Raw genomic sequence first — 22,480 nt, forward strand, 5'->3', positions numbered from 1 at the left:
CATTTCTATAGCTACACAATAGCATTCAAACTCATTTATCAATTTAATAAATACTTTTGAGCATCTTCTCTAGCCAAGGTTGTCTGTTAAATATTGACAATGAAGTAGCAGAAATATAAACAGTGCCTGTCCTTTTGGTATGCTGTTCCAGCACACATCCTAGAGCTGAGTTGTATATAAACATCTGATTTTATAAATAATATAAAGAGCTAACTTTAACTTGGGCTGCTGTTTTAACAAGTCTTCCTTCAACACACACTCCGTCATGACTTCTCATTTTTAGGGAACTTCTAATGATACTTTCCCCGCCTTCAGGGCTACAACAGGTTCTCGACCACCCTAAGGAGGGAATGTAGGGACAGGAGATACAAAGGAAAATACACCAAGTCTAGATTCTGATCAAGGTGCAACTTTATTTCCTCCAGAAGGGTTTATATAGTTCCTGCAGGGTGGGGGGAGCAAGAAGCTGTCATCTGCATAAGGTGGGGCAAGCTAACAGGATGTTTGTATAGGATGTTTACAGGGTTGAGAGGGTCAAGGGCTCTGACTCAATGTCCTGTTGCTAGGCAACCTGACTATAAGCTGATCTAGTTCCCTCTCTTATTGGGGGGGTGGTCTGTATTTTTCCACTAACTAGAGATTCCGTCCTTGTCCCCGACAGATATTTTTCCTAGTTAACTTGCAATTGTGATACTAATTCATGAGTCTGGAGATTTTCATACAAACTACCAAGAATAAAAATAAGATAACTTTCCCAGTTCTATCTTCTACAGATGACTGGAACTGGGGAGCATTTGAAGGGGTGATTTGGAAACTTAGTACAGTGAAAACTCCCTGGAATCAATGAGGATGTGCAGTTGGAGTTTTCTCCAGTCCTTCCCAGCACCACGGACCCCTCAACCACTTATAAAATAATCACTCAGAAATGTATATTAATTAAACTGCTGGGCCATTAGCTCAGGCCTACCACTGACTAGCTCTTACACTTAACTCAGCCCATTTCTGCTAATCTACATGTCGCTTTGTGTTCCGTGGCTTTACCTGTCTTTACATGTTGCTCCCTGGACGCGCTTCCACCTTCCAGCCTCTCTTCTCTGTCCCACCTATGCCTATCCTATGCTTCCTGCTTGGCTACTAGCCAATCAGTGTTTTATTTATCAATCAATCATAGCAACATATATTCACAACATACAGGACATCCCACAGCAAGGATGATCCTAGTGAAGACTTCTAGTAACAGAGGAATGGAGCCTCAATCAACATCTTCTGTAACCAGGCAAGGATCACAGTGGTGGCACTAGGATGTCAACCCAGCCACAAAACTTTCAGCCTACAATCTCTCTTATCTGCAAGATATGCAGGGGTAATGGTGCAGAACTTGTGGGAGCAGCCAAACAAAGACCAGTCCAAATTGAGGCCCATGTCACGAGAGGGAGCCCATGCCTAATATTTCTTGGTTGGCCAGGAACAAGAAGCTGGATAGCCCAGAGATCTAAGATAGAAACAAACAGGACTGGCCAAAACAACAACAACAAAAGTCAATGAAATGCTTCCTAATGATATTCTGTTAAACTCTTAGATTGTAGCCTAGCATAATCATCATCAGAGAGGCTTCATACAGCAACTAATGGGAGCAGATGTAGAGACCCTCAGCCAAACATTATGTGAATCCAGGGAAACCTCACAGAAGAGGGGAGAGAAAAAATTGTAGGAGTCAAAGGGTTGAGACTGCCACAAGAACATGACCCACAGAATCAACTAAGCATGGCTCATAGAAACTCACTGAGACTGAAGCAGCAATCATGGAGCCTGTATGGGCCTGAGATAGGTCCTCTGCATATATATTATGGTCATATAGCTTGGTGTTCTTGTAGGTCTCTCAACAGTGGAAGTGGGGGCTGTCTCTGACTCTAATGCCTGCTCTTGAGGCCCCTTTCCTACTACTGGGTTGTCCCATCCAGCTTTGATATGAAGGTTTGTGCCTTGTCTTTTTGCAAATTGTTATGCCATGTTCAGTTGATATCCCTGGGTAGAATTATTTTCTTAAGGGAAATTGAAGAGTGGATCTGGGGGAAGAAGGGAGATTGTGGGGAAGGACTTGGAAAAGTGGAAAAAGAGGAAACTAATTGAGATGTAATATATAAGAGAATAAAAAAAAGCAAAATAACTTACCTTTCTCACTCTACAGACACTACTGAATTCAATACAAAAGCGTGATTGTAGTAGATAAAATATGCTATTGCCTTGTCTCCCATTCTGGGTAGATGATCTCTGAAGAGTTGTAGATTAGAACATGGTGTATGGTGTTTATAAGACAGATACTCCATATATTGATATTAGGACAATGGGGTCATAATGCATTAGTATGAAGAAAGAATTTGAAACATACAGAGATATATAATTTCTAAAGTGTTTCTGTGAAGTGAAAGGCTACTAGAGATGGCAAGGAAGGGTTTGCAAAGCAATGAGTCCAATAAGCTGTGTGGTAAGCAAGTCAGCATGATCCTTTCTGGCTTGCTGTGAATTTTCCCTAAGACTTTTTGAGAAGCTTCTTTGACCTTGTTTATGCTTTTAGAGCAATAATACAGACCACATTCTCTCACATTTTCTCTCTCTCTCTCTCTCTCTCTCTCTCTCTCTCTCTCTCTCTCACACACACACACACACACACACACACACACACACACACACACACGCACACACCATGCAAAGCTGCAAGATATGAAGTCAGTATAATGAAGAGGGTAGGTGAGGATATACTGAAAACATCTTGGAACTTTGAGGGTCAGTGAACTTGTGCCCTGATTTCACCACTCATTTGCCCCTAATCTTTTGGTCTGAAATCTCTAAGCCTTTGCTGCTTCTTCTGTTCATGATGGTGTAACATCCTTCACTGTGCACTATCTCATGATGTTACCATAAGATCAAAGGGAGAAATTGGATATAATTGTGTTCTGGGAAACTCTGCAGAACTAATAATTATATCTACTTTCAAGAAATTTTGCATTAATCAGAAATTAAAAGCAGGCATACCAGTTCAAAGGATGAAAAGACTACTTAGGAAGGGATTACAGGTTGAACTGTGTCCTTCCAAAATTCCTATATTACAGTTGTTAAATCAAAATTATAGACACCAGTAGTTCTCCAAAATACAAAGGCTGATTGAGCTCTAACAAATCCAGTCAGAAATAAAGGACCAGTTCTGGGGTCAAATGTTTGAACCAATAGAAGTAAGACCAAGTAGCAGTTACAAACATTTCAGAAAAATCTTAGCATTTTATTAGAATGTGGGAGGGAAAAGCATAAGTGACTTGTTAGAACGTCCTAGCATTAGAGAATGGAGAGAGGGGAACAACACAAACTAACAGAGCCTTAAAATAAGAACTCATTCCTTAAGACAAGTGCTTACGGCTGCTTGAGTGGCTGGGTTGTAAGCAAGAAGCCATGACACCTAACCTGGGGTTTTAAAGTTAAGGTTGATACAGGCTTAGGGACACAGAACTGTCTCTAGGTTTAATTGGTTTGTCCCAAAGTAGTTGGCTAAAATTTCTCGTTTCCTTCATCTTTGGCCTAAAATAAAAATTAAGATATCACAATATTTCCTTTTTTCTGCTTTGTTTTTAAGAAAGCATCTCACTATGTAGCCCAGGTTGGCCATAAAAGTTCAGTCTTCCTGATTCAGCTTCCTGGAGGCTGAGATAGTAGTCATGAGACCCCACACTCAACTTCAGAACCTTTTCTTACCCAAATTCTCGATTCCAGTACTTTAAAATGTGATGTGATTTTCAAATAAGGTCATTTCAGATGTAATTAATTCTGATGAGCTTGTACTAGAGTACTGTGACCTTATTCCAATATGGCAATTGTCCTTAATAGAGCACATATATGGGTACAGAAATAGATACAGACAGAGGATAGACAGCGGATAGACAGTAAGAGAAGACACAGTAGAATGTGACCATCTTTCCCCTCTCTACAAGCCAAGAAAGGAGTTCTAGGCCAGGCCCTACTCACAGTGCACAGAAAGCACCAATTATACCAATAATGTGATTTAAGGTTTTACCTTCCAGAACTGAAATATTGTAATTGTCTTATGCAAACCATTATATTTGACAACCTAAGGAAATAATATATATATGAAGAGAGACCAAGTCAGTCTATAGGCTAAGAAAGTAACCAAGAGTGAAGGAATCAGAAGAAATTAAAGATGTAGTGTGTGTGTGTGTGTGTGTGTGTGTGTGTGTGTGTGTGTGTGTGTGTGTATTCTGAAAGAGAAGATCCCTAAAGCAGTTGGAAACAAAATACAGAGAAGCAGAGAGTTTGGAATACGCAGCTCCAAAAGAAATGTCTCTATCAAATTCTTCTCCTCAGAGCTCGGGGAACCCCACAGAGAGGAGGCACAAAAAGTGCAGAGACAGTGGGGATGGAGACCTCCCCGAGAACGAGGCCCTCTAAAAGAACTGAGCAAGGCTCATAGGAACTCACAGAGACTGAACAGCATGCACAGGGCCTCCATGGGTCGCACTAGGTCATCTGCATATATACTATAGCTTTCAGTTTAGTAATGTTATGATACTCCTTAATGTGTAAATTAATAGGTCTCTGATACTTGTGCCTTCCTTTGGGGCTCTTTTCTGTTGACTTGTCCAACTTCGATCTGGAGGTTTTCATTTTAGCTTATTATATTTTATTTTGTTGGGTTTTGTTTCTATGTCTTAGAAGCCTGTTCTTTTTTTTTCCCTCCTTTTATTTTATTTTACAATACCATTGAGTTCTACATATCAGCCATGGATTCCCTTGTTCTCCCCCATCCCGCCCCCCTCCCCTTCTCCCAGCCCATCCCCCATTCCCACCTCCTCCAGGGCAAAGCCTCCCCCCGAGGACTGAGATCAACCTGGTAGACTCAGTCCAGGCAGGTCCAGTCCCCTCCTCCCAGACTGAGCCAAGGGTCCTTGCATAAGCCCCAGGTTTCAGACAGCCAGCTCATGCACTGAGCACAGGACCCGGTCCCACTGCCTGGGCTCTTATTTTTTAATGAGAGATGGAGTAGATCTGGATGAGATAGGAAGAGAGGGAAAACTATATTCCACCACTGCTTGGCAAAGCCCTCTCTTCTAATTGAAGTTGAGAAAAATGAGGAGCTAAATGATTATGCAAGAGTTAAAACTATACTATTTTTATGGCAATCTTTTCCCATCTCCTCTAAATGATATTCTGAGGAGAATGTTTCCAATTTTATTTCATTTTCTTATTTTCATTTTTATATGATACCTGAATAAGAGAATATGATGATTAATTTTGACAGAATAGAGTATTTTGAATATGACACAACATTGAAAGAAATTCAGTGTAACGTTGTTCTTAAAATATATAATGTCTGTGCTCAAATCCAAAAGTAACAAAAAGAATTAGCCATAATGTAATGATAACAATATAGAAAGACAAATTTAAAAAACATAAAGAAGAATAAAGACTTGGTATTATGTGAATTGTTTTATGGCTAAAATTAATTCCTGTGCCCCACTAATGTACAATGTTTCCCATGTTGCTTTAGCTGTCTCTACATCCTCCCTCCCTTTATCTCTCTGTTCCCTTATTTATTTACTTCTACGGTATTGGGAATTGAACCCTAGGGTTTAAGTGTTGCATACTGGACCACCCCTCCTGAGTACTGAGCTATAGAGAATTGAGTTATATCCTTAGCTCTCCTTTTGCTATACTGTCTATTTTGAGACAAGGTCACACTAAATTTCCCAGACTGGTTTCGAACTTGCTTTGTTACCCAGGCTGACCTTGACATTGTAATGCTTCCATTTCAGCTGCCTGATTATCTTGGAATATATACCAACGCAGAAAGTAAATAAGATATACATCTGTATCTTCCAACACACTATTATTATTTTAAAAGATGATTACCTCTAGCATATGCACAGAGCCAGCTACAGTAGCTAATGATTGCTGATTCATTCAAATTTCCTTTTTACGAACAGTAATAAACAGAATCCCAAGGACCATCATTTTTTTTCTGTGAGGACATTCACCCCACTGATTAGAGGCTCATCTCAACACTTTCTGGCTGTCATCAGTAATGAAAAGTAACTGTCCTGGTTGTGTATAGTAATTCCAACCTAAGGAGTTTATTGAAACATGCATTTGCTTCCCATCAAGGCAGCTGGCACAGCACTACAGGAAGTTAGAGTTGGTTATTCCCTCATAGATCAAAGTCTGCTTGCCAGTGTTATATATATATTGACCTGTCCAACTCCCTTTTCATGATTGATCACTTTGCCACCCAGAGGATTTCCCTGTCGCTCTGTCCTGACAAAGTTCTCCATAAGGCTTTAGATAATTAAAGGCCTTCTTTATTTTTTGCCTTAGAAAATCCTTAATTTTCCAGGGACAAGGAAGTCCCTACACTCTGGGAGTTGTTACTTTTGCTAAAGAACATTGATTTTCCCCTTTATTGCCAAAGGAGGTCCTTACATTGCAGAGGATTGCAATGTACCTACTTTTACATTTAGCCTCCAAGGTTTTGTAGTTTTGTAGATTGACTGACAAAAATAATATTAGCAGTGCTCTATGGGCTGTAGCATGTGGAGAACTGTTTTTTTTTTTTTTAAAGGATGGGACAAATCATTCAGCATTTAGCTTTGCCTGCCATGAGCTATGGCGACTTCCTGGCATTTACACATGACATATGACACTGAAATTGCCACAGTTGTGTGGAGAGGAAGAACAAAGAGCCCAATAAGCTTTCTGATGCCTGCGCCACTGTGGCATGTTTAGAAGCCAAATTATCATATGACCGTCTTAAATGAAATTGTCCCCTGTTACAGTTATATTGCCAGCATTTAGGCTTGGTGTTAAAAAAAAAAGATTAATGTGAATACTAAAGGGCTTTATAAATTCAGCTTGTAGTTTCAGCCATTCCAGAATAGCTTTGCAATGGTATCTCTAGTAGGAAGGGCAGTGATGTTTTCTATTAGTCAATTTCAGTATTCACACACTGTATTTTACTTTATTATTTTTTAATACACTGTATTTTAAAACACATTTTACTGGCTTTGAAATGTTGAAAATTGTATGCATGTGTAAAGAAATGAGGTTTATTTTTCTTATTCCTTTTGTGATTTAACACATCACAGCAATATGATATCTTAATCTTAATGACACTGATTTTTTTAGGACAGCTCTCTTTCAATATTATACTATCTCAGCTAGTTTGTTTGGGCCTGTTTCTCTCTAATGCCTATCTCTCTCTTAGAACAATTGAATCTCCAGAGAGACCCATCTTAATGAATTATAGAATGTCAAGGGAAGAGACTGGAAGGGACATAAGGGAGAATGAAAAAGCATTCCCAGTTTCAAGAGATGAAATGAATTATTCTCAGAAACATGGAGACACATATAGAGTCATACCCATGTAGTGAATAAAATTATTTTTCTCGTGATGAGAAAATCATATTCAGTTCATTAACGAATTGCATCCATGAAGGGAAAAGTAATACTAGTGTGGATCATTTGAGTACATAGATGGTTAAGTATCTATGTATAACTCAAGAATGATCATCTTCAACGAATTTTTTAAAGAATTATGAGAAAATGATTTTTATTCAATTTAAAGACGATACTTTATTCAAACAGATACTAGAAAATGGCAGATATGTTAATGCTAAGAAAGTACATACAAACAAATAATTGAAACTCATTACATGACCATCTCCTAGGGCTGATACTTTCATGAGGAAATGATCACATACAAACCCTATGCATTTAACATCTCACTTGTAGTTGACCAACTACAGGTACCCAAATAGATACAAATAAAAACAAATAAAAAGGAATAAGATATATTACAATGGGAACATAGAACTATACGATCTACAGTAAAATAATCTGTTGATTCCTATTATGTCTATGTAAAACTTTGGTTTCATTGTGACTATTGAACATAGAGCAGATGGTGGACAAAATTACAAGGTAGGGAAATTTGCTTTATGTCGTTGCTCGCTCCTCTTTCATTTGACGTTATAAAGTCATTTTCTGCCCCTGACATGGTCACAGCCTGTGGTCCCATGCGTCTAAAGCACATTTCTAATATCCACTCTCACACCCTTTTTTCCAATTAAGGTAAAAAGTCATTGATAGAATTAAGGAATACTTGGGTTTAATGATGACAAAAATGAACAGTTAATTAGAAAAAGGTATTCTAGCCAAGGACCCCAAATAGCTCCACTCCATCACAGATTTAAATAATCAATTTAAATATGAAAATGATAATAAAAGACAATCGTATCTTTTTTTTTTTTACCACAAATGTATGCATTATTTAACTCTGAGAGAAACTAAGATAGATTTTACTTGACCTCCAAAGAAAATATTTATGACCAGTCCAGGGTATTTATTGTTGTGTAACAAACTGCTTTCCAATGAAGAGTTTTAAAGTAAAAGAATTCCTTAAGACTCTATATTGTGGCCTGGGATATGTGTTTTGTAAATTGTCACACAGTGTTAGATGGAGACTGGGATGTGTGTCTAAAGGGGTCAATAAGCATACTGCTCATTGATGCTGGCTGCACACTGGGAGCCCAAGTAGGTTGCTGAATGAAGAACCTGCATGTGTTCCCTCTGTTTGTCAGCTTCCCCAGCAGGGTGGCTTGGCTCCTGGTAATAGATCCTGAGAATGAATATTCCAGGAAATTGAAAGTTGTACAGCTTCTTAGGACTTCATCCCAGTAGCCACCGAGTACCACTTCTGTCACGTTCTATTGATCCAATAGCTGATACACAAGACAGGAAATTAGACTCTCTCTTGTGATATAGAGGGAGCAAAATGACTTTTAAAGTAGGATAAGAGGTGCTGTATTTTAGGCCACTCTAAAACCAAAATTTCTTCAGACTTTATGAGATGTTCAGTTTTTGTGGTATGCATTTTTTCATCATTTTACATATTATGTTTTCAGAGTTATTACTGGTTCCATAGCTAATTCACTAGAAAATGATTATTTAATAATTATCATATAGTATTTCTTTTCTTCCTCCCTCCCTCCCTCCCTCCCTTCCTCCCTCCCTCCCTTCCTTTCTTTTCTTCTTTTCCCACTTCCTTTCTTCTTATTCTTCCCTATCCATCTCCTTTTCTTTCTAGCATGCTTTAGTTAATTGTAGTCATAAAGCTAGGTTCCATCAAGAAATGTGAGTAAAAGCAACATGTACACCTTCCATACGCCTGTTAATATGTTTATTTTCCCTTGTTTTCACTAGCTTGGAAATGCTATGGATCATTGGAACCACGAAAACAGCATAATCTCCCTTAAAACTCTCAAGATTTGTACCTTAAAATTGCTTCATAAGAGAAAAATGTTAATTTCATTCTTTCATTCTTTACTCTGCATATGCTCACTTTTACTTGCCTTTTCCAAGTATGATATTTATATTGATTAAGACACTGTATTTATTGATGTATTTATTTATTTTTCACTGTATAGACTTCTGACCTATTTACATAGCATACTTTGGTTTATAATTAATCTTCTAATATATAAAGTATTCCATTTTCATTGGATAAATAAACCTTTTTAAGTAGAGGGTTGGCTAAACAGCAGCAAACTTTAAGTTGATATTGGTGTTCACATGATATAGGTTTACCCTGTAGCTATAATGAAGCTTTTCATGTGTAAGAGCTGATAGAACACTCAACTTCAAAAGTCCTGATTGAATGCAAGAGTCAGCTTGCCTGAAATATCTCCTCTAACGGACAATAGGAACTAGATGATGGTAAACTTGCAAGTAGTATTGCCAATCTAGACCTTTCAAGTGCTACACATTTTCTTTATTAGAAACCAGGGGGGGGAAAAGAAAATAATTATCCAAAAAAGCAGCCTACAGAAAGGGAAAATATTTTTACCATCTCCATGTTTGATAGAGGATGAATATTCAAAATATATAAGGAACACAAGAAACTAGATATCAAAAACAAAAACAAACAAACAAAAAGCCCCAAATAATCCATTTTAAAATGGGGTACAGATTTAAACAAAGAATTTTCAGTATAAGAATCTCTAATGGCTAAGAAACACTTAAAATTTAACTTAAAGTTAAAATGTTCAACATCATTAGCCATCAGGGAAATGCAAATTAAAAACTACTCTGAGATTCTATCTTATACCTATCAGAATGGCTAAGATCAATAACACAAGTGACAGCTCATGATGGTGAGGATATGGAGCAAGAGTAACACTCCTCCATTGCTGGTGGGAGTACAAACTTTCACAGTCACTTTGGAAATCAATATAATGGTTCCTCAGAAAATTAGAAATAGAGCTACCTCAAGACAGAGCTATATCACTCTTGGGCATATACCCAAAAGATACTCCATCCTAACTCTATCCTATCACAGGGACACTATACTCACTGTGGTTTTATTCATAATAGCCAGAAACTGGAAACAACCTAGATGTCCCTCAATTGAAGAATGGATAAAGAAAATGGAGGTATATTTACATAATGGAGTATTAATCAGTTGTTAAAATATGACATAAAATTTGTAGAAAAAAATGGAACTAAAACAAAATCATCCTGAGTGAAGTAACCCAGACTCAGAAAGACAAATATGATATGTATTCACTTATAAGTGGGTATTAACCCTATAAGTAAATGATAACCAAGCTACAAAGAAAAAACAAAGAAAGAAACAAAAAAGAACGTGATTATAGCTAGGAAAAAAGGAAATAAACACATTTCTCCTAAAATTTTCCTAAAAATTCACTTAGAAGTAACATATGAATAAAGAATCAAATTTTATAAAAAATCATAATATTAACTTCAATTATTTGATGACCAGACAAAAAGTTGAAAGCGGAATTTCTATCAAAGTGATTTGGATCTTCATAGTAAGCTTAGAGGGTATCTTTTACAACCCTGTGATGTAGTGGCCTCTACAGACAGTTACAGATTGCTGGGTCTACAAATCCAAGAAAATACCACGAAGGAAGGAACTAACCATCAGAAAACACAGTGATTCCCCAGGAATAGTTGAGGTTGGAAACAAGGAATGCTATAAATCTCCAAATTTCCAAAGAGATGAAGTATCGTGTGATAGTGGAGATAGAAAAGGGACAGGTCTATCATCTGAGAACTAACTTTGGTGCTTCTCAAACTAGTGCACAGACAGGAAAAGAAGGAGCACTGTCAAACTATTTTTACTAAGTCCGTGTTATCCTGATGCTCAAACCAGACAAAGGCACAACAACAAACAAAGGATAGGCCAATCTTCCTGATGAATGTAGATATTAACATTCTCAACAAAATATTTACAAATCAAATACAGAAAGACATCCAAAAGATCATTCACTACGATAAAGTTTGCATTATTTCAGAGATTTGGAAATTAGGCTCAGATTGAGTTTGAAGCTGCTTCCCCGCTAGCTAGCTTTCATAATGATAGCAGGTGCTAGGTAGGCTTCTAGAAAAGAAAAAACATCAATAGTCCTACCTAGCCATGGACTCCGCCTGCTACAATCACAATTTGCTCAGCGTGATGTGCCCACTGGTATAACAGTGATACAACTATTATGGGATAAACAAAAATTTTAAGATTGGATTTGATTTCACAGGAGGAGATCCATACCATGTACTGTAAATCTGCTCAAAAACTTATGGCATGGTATATGTATAATGAGCCCTAAAGGAATATACTATTGAAAATTTGGTAATGAGCATGTTGTCCAACTGCCTTCTAAATATTTATGTTTTAGCATGCCCATAGAATGTTCTGTTTACAATGGGCATCGGTGAATGCAGACACTCATAACAGTCAAAATGATGAGAGTAAATGACTATGGAGTGCTCATCCTTAATTGAGACATCTATATCACTTCTGACAAGGTATAGAGAATATTCTAGAAAAGTGTGTGTAAAGAATGTAAGAGCCAGAGGAGAAAAAAAGACTTCTGTAGAAACTCTCAGTTTCACATAACATGACTGACAATTGAACCCATAGACCCAAAGCAACCAATAGTCATCTGCACCAAGACCCACACAAACTGGGGCCCATCAATGTTCCATTGTGGATGAAAGAAGAGCTCATGAGGTACCAACCCTCCCTGAGGCACTATTGGTAATCAATGGTTGCTAAGGTAGAGTTGCCTTACTTAAGGAAGTAACACTCCACCCAGTCCTTCAACCAACAACAGTTAATGCAGTAGGTCACCAAAAAAGATATGAAAGCAGGAGTATTTTATGGACATAAGGGGTTCAGTGGGAATATAAATGAGATAAAGAATAATGGGGGCATGGGATCAAAATACATGATATATAATCACATTTTAGCAAAAATTAATTATTTATAATTATGAAAGAATACATTTTTTAAAAATTTAAAAAGAAGACATGATTCTAAAAATAATTCCTGTTCCTATGACTGCCTTCAATTAAACAGGGATTTCAGTAGAACAGAAGGGAATACTGAGGGTGATCCAGGGCTTTGAGCTGTTTGCCAAAGTTCTAGTGTGTAACATGAATTGCTAAACAGTCTTATTAAAAAAAAACAGAACTATATATTGGGGTTAAAGTTGAAAGATCAGAGGGATAGAATAAGCCAGCCACAAGTTCTTACCATTCAAGTGTTCTTCCTCTTTGAAGTAAGAAGCTACATATTTCCATTCTAAATGCTCTGAAAAATCACCCCAGGGAAAATCAATTTAAAATTTGGAGAACAGATCTTTGACACAGGATATATTTTATTAAACATTAAATAAAAATGATGACTACCATAGATATTTAAGGTATGTGGATGAGTAGAAAATAATTTCCCCATTTCCCTGCTAAGTCCACTGTCTAGCATCTATAAATTAATTCTGATTCTGTGGTAGGATGAACTGGATCCACTGTGCTCATTCCAAGGTTTCTTGCATCTCTCCACAAACAGCTTGTGTCCTGACTGAAATACTCAAAGCTAGAAGTACTTGTGAGTACCATATTGATTGATGAAGAATGACTGTTTCTTTATCTAGCACTTCTGAATGCTAGAAAATCATAGGGAAGTACCTATGGGCAGAAAGCTTCTTTTGACGTGCTATCAATGACTGCACACCTGTATCTGAGAATGAGAGACGCTGAAGGCTTCTGTGACTATAACTCCCCGCCCCCTTTAAAAAAACAAAACAGTCCAGACAGGAAGCTACTGAAGAGAGTCCTTAAAGAACTGTGACAAAGATGTTGAAGTGGAGCTCTTCACAGATGATGGCTTCTGGCTGGGGTGGGGGTGGGGAAGGACTCAGTTATCTTTAAGGGACTGGCCATTGGGAATTTCACCATGCTCCAATGGTAGTATATGGGCAACACAAATTTAACTTGGTGTTTGTTTGTTGGAGGTATGGCACAAGGGTGGGGCGTGGACCAGGAAGAAATGGGAAGTGAGTGTGATTGAGGTGCATTTTACAAATATCCTAAATAATTAATAAAGATACTATGTTGGAGGAAAAAAAAGAAAGAAAGAAAAATATGTCCCCCATAAAATTTATTCCAAAACAAATAGACTTTGCATGCACCCATCTTGACAAAATTAGCAAAAGATGACATGTGAAATAAAGCCATTTGTTTTCTTGTTGCTGTGACAGACCAACTAACAAAAGCAATTTAAAGCAGGAAGAGTTTATTTTGATTCACAGTTTGGACATAAAGTATACCACCATTACTAGGTAGTCATGATGGCAATAACATGAGGCAGCTGGTTAAACTGCATTAGCAATAAGAGCAGAAAGGAATCCCTTTCTTCTGCCAAGCTCACTTTCCCCTTTTTGTTCTGCCCAGGATCCCAGTCCATGGTGTAGATCTTCTCTCCTCACTTACACCTTTCTAGAAAAGCTCTCATGGACATAATCAGAGTACAGTTTTCATGCTGATTCTAAATTCTGTAAGATGAAATTTTATTGCACACTCACATTGTAGTTGGGTCATTCAGTTCCACTGTAAATTAGAATCAACAATAATATGTCAAAAAGATCTTGTCATTTAATATGCTTATACAGAGATGGAAAATAGGTGGGTATGTATGTAGGTAGGTAGGTGGATGGATAGATAGATAGATAGATAGATAGATAGATAGATAGATAGATAGATAGATAGATAGGCAGATAGGCAGATAGACAGATGATAGACAGACAGACAGATAGTCAGATAGTGAAATAGAATGGACAGGTGGATAAGATAGATGGATGGGGAGACAGACAGACAAGTTAGAGTATTCATGGGCAGAGAATAGTAAGGAATATTTGCAACTTTCTCTCCTTCTTATTTTGTCCCTTGTAATGCTTTGTTTTTAATTCTAATTTTAAAATGATATATTAACAGGACATATCTCACATTAAAATCTAGACTTCGAGTTCTGTATAAACCAGTACTTACTGATCCAAGGTCTCCTAATATGGTCGGTCAGTTGGTGGGGAATGAAAACCAGGCCTGGGTTCAAGAAGTCTCAGCAAGACAGGCTGAGAAAAGTTTATTGCAAGCAATCAATTATACCCATATCAGAAACAGAATATAATGGTTGGTGTCAGGAAGAACATAATTGTAGTTGCTAGGGTATAATGATGCTTGCAAGCTATACAGGGTACACAAGATTAAAGCATAAGGCTAATTTTCCAGCCAAGCTTCTATATGCTTCACTGACTTCTAGGGAATGCAGGACACACAGGTGTGCTGAATGGTTTCTCAGGAACTTAAATACACACAGTGCCCCAAGAACCAGGACTCTAACCTAAAAAGCCTATGACATATGCCTCTCAAGGTACCCAGACCAGGCCAACTCCATGACTCCCTGCAGTTTCCCCTTTTTAATTTTTTTTTTTAATTTCAGGGTATGCAAGTCAATCTTCAAAGCAGGCATGAAGTAGCAAATTATTCTTAAGGCTATTATACTTCCCAGTATAACCAATAACAAAATCCCCAGGGAAATTGCTATGGACCACAGCTTAGAAGTCCAATAACAGATAGAAAAATAATAACTAAAAATCTATCCTGGGTTTTGCACAGCAATGGAGGCGGGTAATTCATCTAACTTTGAGTACTGAATAGTTAATATTTCCATCTTGCAAGACCTGAAACATCAATACTCAAATCATCATGCAGCCATAATTCTATAAGGTGATCATGAACCTGATTCCAGTTAAATTGAGAGTCATTAACATAGACAGGGATGTTATTCTCTTCTCAGTTAACAAAGTGAAGCACAGGAGGATCAGTCACCCATGCCTGGTGACAGATGTGTTCAACAAAGACAACACGGCAAGGAACAGCAATTCTGCCCTCACACCCTTCCCCTGAGATTCCTCCAGTTCTTTCCCCTCACTAAAGAGTTTCTTATCTAAGTCATTGTTGGTGGAGGGACTGACCGACTCTGTTCTTGGCTCAATGACTCCATCATCGGCTTCTCTTGTCTTCCTCAGGTATAGCCTCTGCAGACACCTTAGAACCTATTTGTCCATCTTGTACAGGTTGAGTTCAGTCTTTCAGGCATCCACGCTGGCTTTTTAGCACCCTGAGGAAAAACACAAATGTGGCCTTGGCTCCATTGAATTAATCAATCCAGGCCATTCTATTGACCAGACCTAAGATCTCCCCAAATGACTGTGACCCTGAATTATTTCAGAGCAGCCAAACAAAACAAAATAAACAAACAAACAAAAAACATTCTGCAGTGGTAAGGCAATCCTTGCCCAAATTAAATAAAGTATATAAAATAAAAGATAAAATATGAAGAGTAGCCACACTGCCCCCTTCCCCCTCCTTTATTTTTAAATAACATTTAAGTTGTCCACTGTCTCTTTCCACAAACAGCATACTGTTGGCAAATTTCCTGAAAAGGCTTGGTAGTGTGTGTCAGACCATTATTAGTTTTTAATATTTTACAGGGGCCCAAAGTATCAAAATCTCTGAGTAAAAAGTTGGTAACATTTTTAACTGTTTCTCCTGATAGGAGCAATGAATAGGTGTACAATGACATGAACATATTTTAACGTCCCCAAATATAATTTGGCAATAATACTCAGGGACTTACAGCATAAAAGGCAAGAGACATTATATGAATTTTTATGCACGAAGGGCATTTCTTAAATATAGAACAAGTGTGCTCTTTAGTTAGTGAAAAATATTTTTCAATGCTGAAGCATTTTCATGAAAACATGCATGAGCATCTTGTGCTTTTTTGTTTTAGGTTGTGAGTTCCTAGGAAAAAGAAACAGTGTTAAAGGAGACTCTGCCTTTGCATTTCCCTCAGACAAAGGTCCTGGAAGATTTGAATGTGACCTAATATTCTCAAAATTAACTGGATTTTCCCATGTCTGCAATTCTTGTTGCATTGTAATAAATCATGAATTGAGGTGCCTGAATAAGTAATCAAAACTGTTTCTAGATGCTGCCCTGCCAGCACTGTATATTGCGAATCAGAATGTAAATTTAGAGGTTGAGGGTGACGTTGTAAGGTGCTGTAAATCATACACATTTCCATCTGTTGTGCAGAAGCTCCTGGGTGAGTAAAAAATCAGTGGAGCATCACTGGAAACCAGGCCACCCCACCATCCTTTGTGGCATCTACAAATACGATTTGTGCAGAGGCTATCAACTGAAAGCTGGACCTTTTAGAAAATAAAATAGCATGTTTGATGAAAAAATCAGTAAGTTTGCTGGAAGGAAAATGATTATTAACTTGAAAGGAGTACACAGCAAAAGCCATTGCTAACTCATCCAAGGTATTTAACAAAAATCCCAACTATTTTTTTTAATCATAAGGAATAAAAATCTTTGTTGGTTCTTGTCCCAATAATCACTTTGTGCAAGACCTGCACAACATAGAATTACCAACTCAGCAACCATAAGACAATATGAAATGGTACTCTATTTTTGCACTGATAAAGAGATATCCATTCTATTGACCCCTCATCCTGGAGCAATCCTGTGGGATGTTGGGAGAAAAGATAACCAACAATGCAGGAACAGCATTGGGATTTGAAACAAGCTGAAGCTGAGCATTTCTAAGCCCATTTCCACCTACTATAATGCTATAGGTGCAAGCTCAGTCCATTCTCTAGAAGGATCAGGATTCCTCTTAAGGACATCAACTAAAGGTTGCAGTTGTGTGGAAATTTTTTAACACAGGTCAAACTCAGTTCAAGTCCCTTAGTGTTCTTAAAAAAATCATTTAGTTTTTAGTTTTTAAAGTGTCCTTCCTAACTTCCACTTTATCAACTTTCCTAAATATAAGATTGGAGTAGTACATTGGATTTTACCAGGAGTTATATGAATCTATAAAGGGTTAATACAATTTTTACTTCAACAAACAGTTCTTCCAGCATTCTATTATTTTCAGCAGAAAGCAGAATATCATCAGAATGTATAATAAAAGCAAGAGGAAGCAGCTCTATAGCTCTCTTTAAAGCAGTAGCTGTAGGAAATCCCTGGTAGAATTTTTGGGGTCATTTATGTATTTGCTATTGTATCATCTGCAAATAGCAAAAGTTTGACTTCTTCCTTTCCAATTTGTATCCCCTTAATCTCCTTTAGTTGTCTTATTGGTCCAGCTTGAACTTCAAGTATTATATTGAGTAGGTATGGAGAGAGTAGACAACCTTGTCTTGTTCCTGATTTTAGTGGAATTGCTTTGAGTTTCTCTCCATTTAATTTGATACTGGCTGTCAGTTTTCTGCATATTGCTATTATTATGTTTAGGTATGTTCCTTGTATCCCTTATCTCTCCAGAACCTTTATCATGAAGGGGTGTTATATTGTGTCAAAGGCATTTTTAGCATCTAATGAGATGATCATGTGGGTTTTTTCTTTTAGTTTTTTATATGCTGGATTACATTGACAGATTTTTGTATGTTGAACCACCCCTGCACCTCTGGGATGAAGCCTACTTGATCAAGGTGGGTGATTTTTTTATGTGTTTTTGGATTTTGTTTGCCAGTATTTTATTGAGTATTTTTTTGCATGAATGTTCATGAGAGAGATTAGTTTGTAATTCTCTTTCTTTGTTGCATCTTCCTATGGTTTGTGGATCAGTGTAACTGTGGCCTCATAAAAAGAATTTGGCAATGTTCCTTCTGTTTCTATTGTGTGGAACAACTTGAAGAGTATTGGTATTAGCTCTTCTTTGAAATTCTGGTAGAATTCTGTGCTGAAACCATCTAGCCCTGGGATTATTTGGTTGAGAGAGTTTTAATGACCGTTTCTATTTCCTTGGATGTCATAGGTCTATTTAAATTGTTTTTCTGGTCTCAATTTAATTCTGGTAGGTGGTACCTATCAAGAAACTTGTCCATTTCTTTTAGACTTTCCAATTTTGTAGGGTACAGGTTTTTGAAGTGTGACCTAATGATTCTCTGGGTTTCCTCAGTGTCTGTTGTTATATCTTCCTTTTCATTTCTGATTTTATTAATTTGGATATTCTCTCTCTGCCTTTTGGTTAGTTTGGATAACTATCTTGTTGATTTTCTCAAAAGAACCAACTCTTCGTTTCATTGATTCTTTGTATTGCTCTCTTTGTTTCTATTTTATTGATTTCAGCCCTCAGTTTGATTATTTCCTGTCATCTACTCCTCCTGGGTGAGATTGCTTCTTTTTGTTCTAGAGTTTTCAGGTGTGTTGTTAAGTCACTAGTGTGAGATTTCTCCAAATTCTTTATATAGGAACTTAGTGCTATGAACTTTTCTCTTAGCACTGCCTTTATAGTACCCCATAAGTTTGATTTATTGTGGATTCATTTTCACTGAATTCTAGGAAGCCTTTAATTTCTTTCTTTATTTCTTCCTTGGCCCAGTGGTGATTCAGTTGACAGTTGTTCTGTTTCCATGCTATATAAATCTTGGACATATACCCAAATGATGGTAATAAAGGCACTTGCTCAACTATGTTCATAGCAGTGTTATTGCAATTGCCCTAATCAGGAAACAACCTAGATGCCCCTCAATCAAAGAATGGATGAAGAAAATGTGGTGCATTTCTACAATGGAGTATTACTCAGCAGTAAAAAGCAATGACCTCATGAAATTGGCAGACAAATGGATGGAACTAGAAAAAAATTTATCCTGAATGAGGTAACCCAGATCCAGAAAGACAAACATTGTATGCAATCATTCATAAGTGGATATTAGCTATAAAGTAAAGGATAACCAGACTATGTTCTAGTCTCCTTGGTGTGGGAAAGTTCTCTGCAGCCTACCAAAAGAGAAATGTGGGCACCAATCCAGTCTTAAAAACTTTGACCTATAATCTGCCTTGTCTGCAAAATATGCTAAGGCTGTGGTGCTACAGAACTTGTGGGAATGGACAACAAATGTCTGATTTGACTTAAGGCTCATCCCATGAGAAGGAACCCATACCCAACACTACTTTGGTCACCAACAACCCAGATGTCCCAGAGACCTACAGTAAAACAAAACACTACTGATTAAAAAAAAGTCAATAAAATGATTCCTAATGATATCATGCTATGCTCATTGACCAGTTTCTTATCCAGTCATTATCAGAGAGGCTTCCTCCAGCAGCAGATGGGAACAAATGCAGCCCCACAGCTAAACATTATTCAGAGGAGAGAGAAACCATAAATTGAAGGTCTCTATTAAATCCCTCGCCTTGGAGCTTAGAGAATCCCATGGAAGAGGAGGCAGAAAGATTGTTAGAGTCAGAAAGGATGGAGGACACCAGGAGAACAAGGCCCCCTGAATCAACTAAGCAAGGCTCGTACGAGCTCACAGAGACTGAAGCAGCAAGCACAGGGCCTGCGTGGTCTTTACCAGGTCTTCTGGGCATATATTGTAGCTATTAACTTAGTATTTTTATAGGCCTCCTGACTGAGAACTAGTGGATCTCTCAGGCTTGTGCTGGCTCTCAGGACTGTTTTCCTCCTGTTTAGTTTCCATGTCCAACTTCAATGTGATATTTTTTTCTTCATCTTATTATATTTTACTTTGTCATGTTTGGTGGTTATCTCTTAGAAGCCTGCTCTTTTCTAATGAGAGATAAAAATGGAGTGTACCCAGAGAGGAGGGAAGGTGGGGAGGAATAGGAAGGAATAGAGGGAGTAAAAAATGGTAATTAAGATATATAATATGAGAAAAGAATCTAGTTCCAATAAAAAAATAAAAAAGAAAAATATTAAAAGAAAAAGATATAACAGCAACAATAGCTTTTAGTTAAAACAGAAGGGAAGGAAGAAAGGAAGGAAAAAGAAAGGAAGGAAGAAAGGAAGGAAAAAGAAAGGATGGAAGGAAGGAAGAAAGAGAGAGAGAAAGAAAGGAAGGGAGAAAGGAAGGAAGAAAGAAAGACACTGTTTTGAGTTTATGATGTAACCCTGCTTTCAAACTGAAAGATTATTATGTGGAAATGTAGCTCATATTCCAATTTTCTCTCTTCATCATCCTTGTTCCTGAGTATGCACCAGACATACTTTCCTAAATTCACTGGAAAATTATGTGAGTAATATATTTTTAAAATTATTATTTTTAAAAAATAAAGATTAATAGTGATTCAGTAGCTATGAATAGGCATAAATGTTATTACTTCAGAGTCTTGTTAGCACATTTTATTTCTGCTATATCAGTCTTTCCTACACTGGTAAGTTCCCACAGAAATCAGAGAAATTGTCATATGAAAACAGATAATTCATTTAGACATTTTGGAAGGAATTTGAGTATTTTATCAGCTTTTACACATGAAAAACCTCACTGCAGCTACAGGTTACACCTATCTTAGGTGATCACCAATCTAGGCAAAGTTTGATACTGGTTAGTCCACTCTCTATCTAAAAAGGTTTATTTATCATAATAAAAATAGAGTGCTTTATATACTAGAAGAAGAAGAATTTTTAGCAAAAGACAAATAAAATTGTAAAAAAAAACCACTCACTCAAAAAGCATATTTGCACCTTTGATGGGTTTTAAAGCTAGTTTGTTTTCCTTGCATGGGCATTTATTTTAGAATTGTTAATTAAATCTAATATTTACATTTATTTTATTTGTGTGTGTGTGTGTGTGTGTGTGTGTGTGTGTGTGTGTGTGAACATGTGCAACACACAATTACATAACAGAGGACCACTCTTGTGAGCCAGTTCTCTCCTCTCACAATACGGGTTCTGGAGATTAAACACCAGACTTCATGACAAGCTCCCTTAGCCACTGGGCCATCTCACAGTTACTTAGGATTGTTATTATTAAAGCAAATGCGTGGGAGTTCCCTTATTAAGATAGATGTAATGATATAGTTATATGATCTCTAGGTACACTTTTAAGAGTTCACCTTGCAAAGTGAATGTTTTTAATTCAAAACATAGAAATTGTGTATCATTGTAAGACATAGAAAACGTCTATCAATGTGAAAAAGTGCTCTTAAACAGTGTCATGAGTCTACTAATCTGGGGCAGATGGACAGTGATTTGAGAGGGATTGTGTCTTATTTTCAGACCTCACTATCTGGAATTTCAATTATAGTCTATGAGATAATCACCTATGACCTGTTCTAGGAGTCAGTCTGATGATTTTCTTGTGCTATTGTTAAAAGAAAAATCTCCTACTCCTCTCCATTCCCAGTGGTGAGGCAAGAACAGCTCAGTGCTGTGCAGTGAAGTGGGAAATGTTCTCTGTAATTGCAGCAGTGGATAGGCTACTTTTTCACAAAGCTAAGAGAATAGCAGCAATAATAAAGCTTCATGTTGCATTATTACCCATTATTCCTAGCACCAGAGAAAATGCTAGGCATTTTCTTGCCAATTATTCTCAGGCGGGAACTGGGAATTCAGCTTCCATTTTTGATAGGCCAGAGCCTTTTACTTTATCCCTTTACACTCTCTAACATCTACTCACAAAACAAATGATCTTGAAATGTCAAATGGCAATTTCAAGCATGGAAGATAAGCAAGATCCAGGAACAGAAAAATGTGGTTTTTGGACATGCAGTTTTCCTTTTGTTATCTGTGGGAGAGTGCTTCTGGCAACCCATATGGACAGCAAAATCTGTAGATTCCTAAGTTCTTTATGCAAAATGCACTGTATTGATCCATAACCTATGCAATCCACTTGTAGATATTGAATCTCTAAATTACTTACAATGCATAATACAATTTAAAAAGTATGTGAGCTCCTTGCCACAGTGCATACTTTAGAAAATAATGACAAGGAAGAAATCTCATATATGTTCAATATACATGCATTTTTCCAAATACTTTTGATCTAGGCTTTGAATTCTTACACAAGAACTGTGCTTGTGACAGTGCCACATTAAGCTTAGGAAATCACCAGTTTCTATTCAGGAGAGCAAATCTGAAGCATGGGACTCATTCCATATGTATATTAGTCTTTGGAAGCTGACTATATACCCAAACATTGAATGGCTATAAATGCTAGAAATGTCTGGAAATGGTGGCAGAAATTGACATCTCCTCACAATTAGTGTTCTGTGGGCAGTATTGCAAAATACTATACCATTAAAAGTA

This window comes from Peromyscus maniculatus, chromosome 15 (genome assembly GCF_049852395.1).
Source record: "Peromyscus maniculatus bairdii isolate BWxNUB_F1_BW_parent chromosome 15, HU_Pman_BW_mat_3.1, whole genome shotgun sequence".
Lineage (NCBI taxonomy): Eukaryota > Metazoa > Chordata > Mammalia > Rodentia > Cricetidae > Peromyscus > Peromyscus maniculatus.